The sequence below is a fragment of the Egretta garzetta genome, unplaced genomic scaffold (assembly GCF_000687185.1).
Source record: "Egretta garzetta isolate BGI_Z169 unplaced genomic scaffold, ASM68718v1 scaffold466, whole genome shotgun sequence".
In the NCBI taxonomy this organism is placed as follows: Eukaryota; Metazoa; Chordata; class Aves; order Pelecaniformes; family Ardeidae; genus Egretta; species Egretta garzetta.
Window position 1 is genome coordinate 344,773 of NW_009260069.1, and position 6,000 is coordinate 350,772.

Here is a 6,000-nt window from a genome sequence, read left to right on the forward strand (position 1 = left end):
TGCTAGTGGCACAGAGGAATATATTTGTGGAGGCAGTGGAATTAGCCCCATAAAGGATACATATTTTTCCCCTCCTACTTAACAATCTGAAGCCATTTGAATGACTCAGAATAAAAAAGAGAAAAAAGGATCAAGAAACCACATGTGGGCCCTAACTCTGTTCCCGCTTTTAACACCCCTGTGTATTCACTATATGTGTGGCCACTGCAAATTCAGTAGCAACATCTGTTTCATTACTTTTAACACGCTACAAAAGTTGACGTGGAAAATGTAGGCAAAGACAAGAAAAAGGGATTGTTACGAAATTCTATCTTAGCAAACATATAGAGAATTTTGTGAAATAAAGAATGTGTACTCCCCAGTCTAACAGCATATCCCTGTAAAGTAAGTCTCAGCATTGCTGACAGCCTCAGAGATGTGGGAACTTCTCAAAGAAAATATTCCCTAAAATCTTTCACAGTGAAAAGTGTCAGTCAGCTGAAAGAGAGGACTTGCTGACTCCTCTCCTCTTGTTTCTCTCTTAATGGATCTCTTCTCTGGTTAGATGAAGACATATTTATATGTCTTCACACACTAGCATCAAACAGACATTTGCAGAACAACCTAGCATCACCTTTCTTAGCATCACCTTTCTTAGCCTTCTGATCCAAGACAAGGCCCTAATCAACAAAAAATATCATAATATGAACACATTTTTCTGGAAGAAAAAACACTACTGGAAAATGTGGAATTTAAATGATTCTAATTGCTTTGCTGAAGCAGTTCTATATATTCTCTGGCCCTGCCACTCACCGCTGCTTGTGGTTTAACCCCGGCTGGCAACTAAGCACCACACAGCCACTCGCTCACTCCCGCCAATGTGATGGAGGAGAGAATTGGAGGAGTAAAAGTGAGAAAACTCATGGATTGAGATAAATACAGTTTAATAGGTAAAGAGAAAGTTGTGTACGCAAGCAAAGCAAAACAAATAATTCGTTCACTGCTTCCCATGGGCAGGGAGGTGTTCAGCCATCTCCAGGAAAGCAGGGATCCGTCATGCGTAACGGTTACTTAGGAAGACAAACGCCATCACTCCAAACATCCCTCCTTCCTTCTTCTTCCCCCAGCTTTATGTGCTGAGCATGATGTCATATGGTGTAGAATATTGCTTTGGTCAGTTGGGGTCAGCTGTCCCAGCTGTGCCCCTCCCAGCTTCTTGAGCACCCCCAGCCCACTCGCTGGGGTAGAGGAGCAGAAAAGGCCTTGACTCTGTGTAAGCCCTGTTCAGCAGTAACGAACGCATCTCTGTATTACCAACACTGTTTCCAGCACAAACCCCAAACATTGGCCCATACTAGCTACTGAGAAGAAAATTATGTCTATCCCAGCCCAAACCAGCACGCTGCTTTAAAGGCACAGTTCTCTAATGAGTGTACTTCAAATCTGTGAAATGTGTATAGATACTGCAAACATAATCTGGAGCTGTGGAGGTTCAGGGAGTATCTGTATGCTGGTATCCACTGGAAGAGCTGAATGATGAGGAAGACGGTCTATGCAGTTAACTTCTCCAAGAGCTGGTGCTAATCAGGAAGCTAGGCCTTCCTTCTTGCTCTCAAATTCTTCATAGTATGTTTTCTACTTGGGTGTGAGTGTATCTATCTATCTCTATCTCTATCTCTATCTCTATCTCTATCTCTATCTCTATCTATCTATCTATCTATCTATATCTATATCTATATCTATCTATCTCACACTTGTAGAGCTTTTCCAGGTTATTTCCAAAGTGTGTTCCCAATAACACATGCCCATAAGATATGTTGTATTCCTTTCTCCATATAAAATATTGGTAAATCAAGCTAATTTCTAATCCTAAAGTCAGGGAGAACATAATACTACAACTGCCCATGCTCATGAGAATGGGAAAGATGATAGCCCACCCTGGGACCAAGAAAAAGCATGAAATAAATCAGAAATATAACTAGATTAATTTAGGGTAGAGTAATTAAAAGATAAAGTGCATGAATATTAGGTTATAAAATTATTGGCATGAATTTATTAAAACACACTTCAGCAGTCAGGGCAGAATAAAAGCTAATTTGCAACTGGTTGTAATGGGCTTGGAATAAGCTTTAGTATTAGAAGAAAGTTCAAATACAGTAGGAAGGAAATGTAATACAATAAAGCAGTGACTCAGGGGGCTGATTGGCATAATGAAATGCATTTCAATGAATTCTGATGGGCAAAGTGTTATTACAGCAGAGCTTATAAACAAGAGAGGAATAGATGAAATTTGCAACAATGGTACTATATTGTCACAGTGAATTTTATTACTATAGAAATTATTTCAAAGTGTGAAAGGTACCGTACTTAGTGTTCTAATAACTAATTGAAAGTGACTATCTCTATTTTACTGAGCTTTGTTGTTTATCAGCATCTAAAGTATAGACTCTGTGTCTACTCCTTGACAGAACTGCTAATGCCCTATTCATCTTGTCAGCTGTGAGTCTCCTTTGCATGCTGAGACCACAGAGCAGACATTCTGCACATCTATTAATATGAAATCCAGGGAGGCTGTGGAAGTTTGCTTTTTTGCCTGCTCTGTGGGGGCCTCCTGTGGCCTGAGTTAGATGGCTCCTTCTTATACGGCAAGGCAAAAATAACTCCTGACTCAACGATTTGTGAAAACACCATGGCTAATGCCAAGATCAGAGAGCAGTGGTTTGCTCCTTGTGTGTTTTGAAACATTGCAAGTCACCTTTTATGAACTTTTTATTTACATGTTATTTGCTTTATGCAAATATATGCTGTTGAAATGTTAATAATTTTATAAACCCAAAAGTTGACTTGCTTTAAAAAAGTGATGAAGAAACCCAGATTTTAAACCTGCACAACTTTTTGATAGATTTCTTCTCTGCTCAGCTGTGTATTCAAAACTTATTAGGAACTGAGGAACATGGAGCAATTATGTAATTTCTTTTTTTTCCCAAATCTGTGTTACAACATTCCCTTAATCTTAGATACTTTTAGTTCAAGAGGAAGACTGTGAATCTTTCCAGTTTTTGGAATATTGGTTAAAAATGTCTGTGAATGGTGCTGAAGAAAAGAGGGTAGGTGAGAAGATGATATGTTATGTATCCTTTAAATATATTTAAGACAGCATTAAAATAATTTTGCATCTAATAAGGCATAAGATTTCATCAATGGCTTAATTAATTGCAAAGAGTATCTCCTTTCCCACCACCTTTTTTTCTTCTTAGACTACATGTTCTGGGTGGGCTTATGCATGTCTCTTACAAGGGCTGTGCTTCTTTAGCGCACAGTATGCTTCAGGCATTACCACGGTATAAGAATATGTTTCCATGTTTCTATTCTGGTTGAAGCAGATCCGATTTAAGACATTGCCAGTTTCCTACTCACTGACAATTATTTCTGGTTCTTCTCCCAGAGGTTATCACACACCTACCTTATTTGTGCCAATTACACTGCTTGTGTAGTCTGGGAAATTATTTTTCAAAAAATACAGCCTCATTATTTTTTGAGAAAGATGCATACATAGATCTGGTGGATGGTGCAGTCACGCTGTTGAAGGGGCACAACCAAGGATTAGTGATCTCTTGCAGGAGATGAGGAATGAGCACCTCAAAGGTGAGGGGGAAACTCTTAAATTACATCTGTTGCTGAAAGTGGGCTCTCATTCATTAGTCTGCAGTTCATACCTGTGTGTCTTTCACAAGTTATTAAATATGTTGCCCCACAACATGATTAGTCACACCTAATGACAGCCCATATTTTACCTGGGCAGCCTGTGAAACATGCTGAGTTCATGCCCTCTGTTAGACATTTGCATCATACGTCTCCTTATTCTTTCTCACATCTGTTGAGGGCATATAAAAGGAAGGGAACATGAGCACTGGAGAAAGAGCACATGAGCTTCACAGCAGGGAGCATTCCAACTGCTGGCAAAATAAATCATATTACAGGAGGTAAACACGAAGCCAATGAAAGTACCGCTTGGGATGCCACTATGAGTAAAGAACTGTTTGCATGCATCCCGTTTGCAGGCATTTCCATGTCAGGCAACCACATTAAGGGATAAACAAACAGCATAATAACAGATGTGACAGACCACAAAATGCTACATGCTGTATCAAATGAGCCCAGAGTCCATAACTGAGGTTAGTCAACAACAGGCAGTGCCTTCCCCATGTGGAGTGAAGAGGAAGAGTTAAAAAAACCCCAAACATCTTGTTCCTGCCCAAGAAATATTATTTGTATTGCGTGTGGATGTGTGAGAGCAAGGGTCATCCATTTCCCAGCGACAATCAGCCTTTGGAAGGTAGCAGACTCACACAGCAGGTAGCAGGTTTCAGCAATCACCATGCATCATGTGGGACTGGCTGCCAGTGGAGCGCAGGCAAGCAGAAGGAACAAGCGTACAGGAAGGTCAGTTTGCTGCCTCGCTGTCTTTAGTGTCTCCCTCCCACCCCCAAAGCCTTCTCTCCTGCCTGTTCAAGCACTACACAGTGAATGTGCCAAAGAAAACCAGTGCAGTTCAAATGAATTCAGTAAACACAACTGCCCTAACAAATGGTGGATGTTGAGCAATCTAATACTCCTCTAAGGCAAAGCTTCACAACCAAAACAGGCTTTTGTCTTGTACATCTACTTGATAGATGCTCTGAGCAAGTAGGAGCTTGCTGTGTATTGGGAGGCAGTGTCTCTAGTGCTCACAAAAGTCGAATTGTCTGGATTCAGTCTTTCAACTGTGATAAACAGGTCTGCATTATGTACTGTGCTCCGGGTTAATATATTTCTCTACACTAACTGGAGAGGAGCGGTAGTTGTGAATGCAGGCTATCAATAACTCAGATAAAGCAGTTCTGCAGATGTACAGATGGAGAAGTCACAGCAAGATGCTCCACTGGCGTTGCCTTAGTGCTTACTGGCTCCAGTCATGGGCCAAGGACCCCCTCTGCCAGAAGTCATCCCAGCTGGTGTCGGGTAATACCAATTGCGTAAGACCGCTGTGTAATTGTCTCCATATGCTCTCCAGTAATGGCATGCCTTTGGAGAGGGCTCAAAGGCATTTCAAGGGGGCTAATGTGGGGATCTCTCCCTTTACTATACTCCTCCACAATGTAGGATGTCAGGATCTCCCCCTAGCAATCTCCCCATGGGAGATCTGCTTCTTCACACCTCCCTGCCTCACCCTGCGGGATTCCGTGATGCCCCTTTACCCCACATCTGATCCAGCATTTACTGAGGAAAAGTTTCACCAGAGTTGGAACCTAATATTTCCTCCTCCCTGCTCTTTTCCCATTATTAGAGATACCCTCCAGATACCACCACCTCACTGTGAGACGAGGAATAGGGAGTAGAAGATGTAGGAGCATGAGAGGGTTAGATGAAGAGGGCCAGAGCAGTCCACAGAGTGTTGCAGATACAGTAGTGCTATTGGCACCTTTAATTTCAGTATTGCCAATGTCACTGTCACTTAGAGCTGCAGCAATACCATAATAACGGTATATCGCCTGTCATGGGCAAAAAGCCAGCTTGGCAATACAAAGCCTAGCTTTAGGTTATGAGTAACACTCCACAATAAGTAACACTCCACAGCCACAGAGACACGTGGCCTGTTCCTCGTACGTTAAGTTGTACTTTACGTAAGCTTCACGCTTGATTTTTTCCTAAGCAAGCACAGAGATGGAGCCTTTCCGAGGAGGAGGAAATGTGTTCTGTCAACAGGGGGAGATGGAAAAGAGGGGGAATTTTTTAGATGGTTGAATTACTAAAAGCATTTAATTTAGTATCCCCTAGTTGAGGGAGGCTTGGGGAAACCCTTCTAAAACTTGTAGAGTGCCCTGGTAAGTTCACCTTTTTTCCCAATCCGTGGGAAAAAAAACAAAAAAAACCCAACCAAACCACTTGCCCGACTCCTGCTACGTCCCGGCACGCTTACCTACCCGTCGCTGTGAGAGAGCGGGGCGTTACGGCGAGTTATCGCCTTCTCAAGGCGCTTAA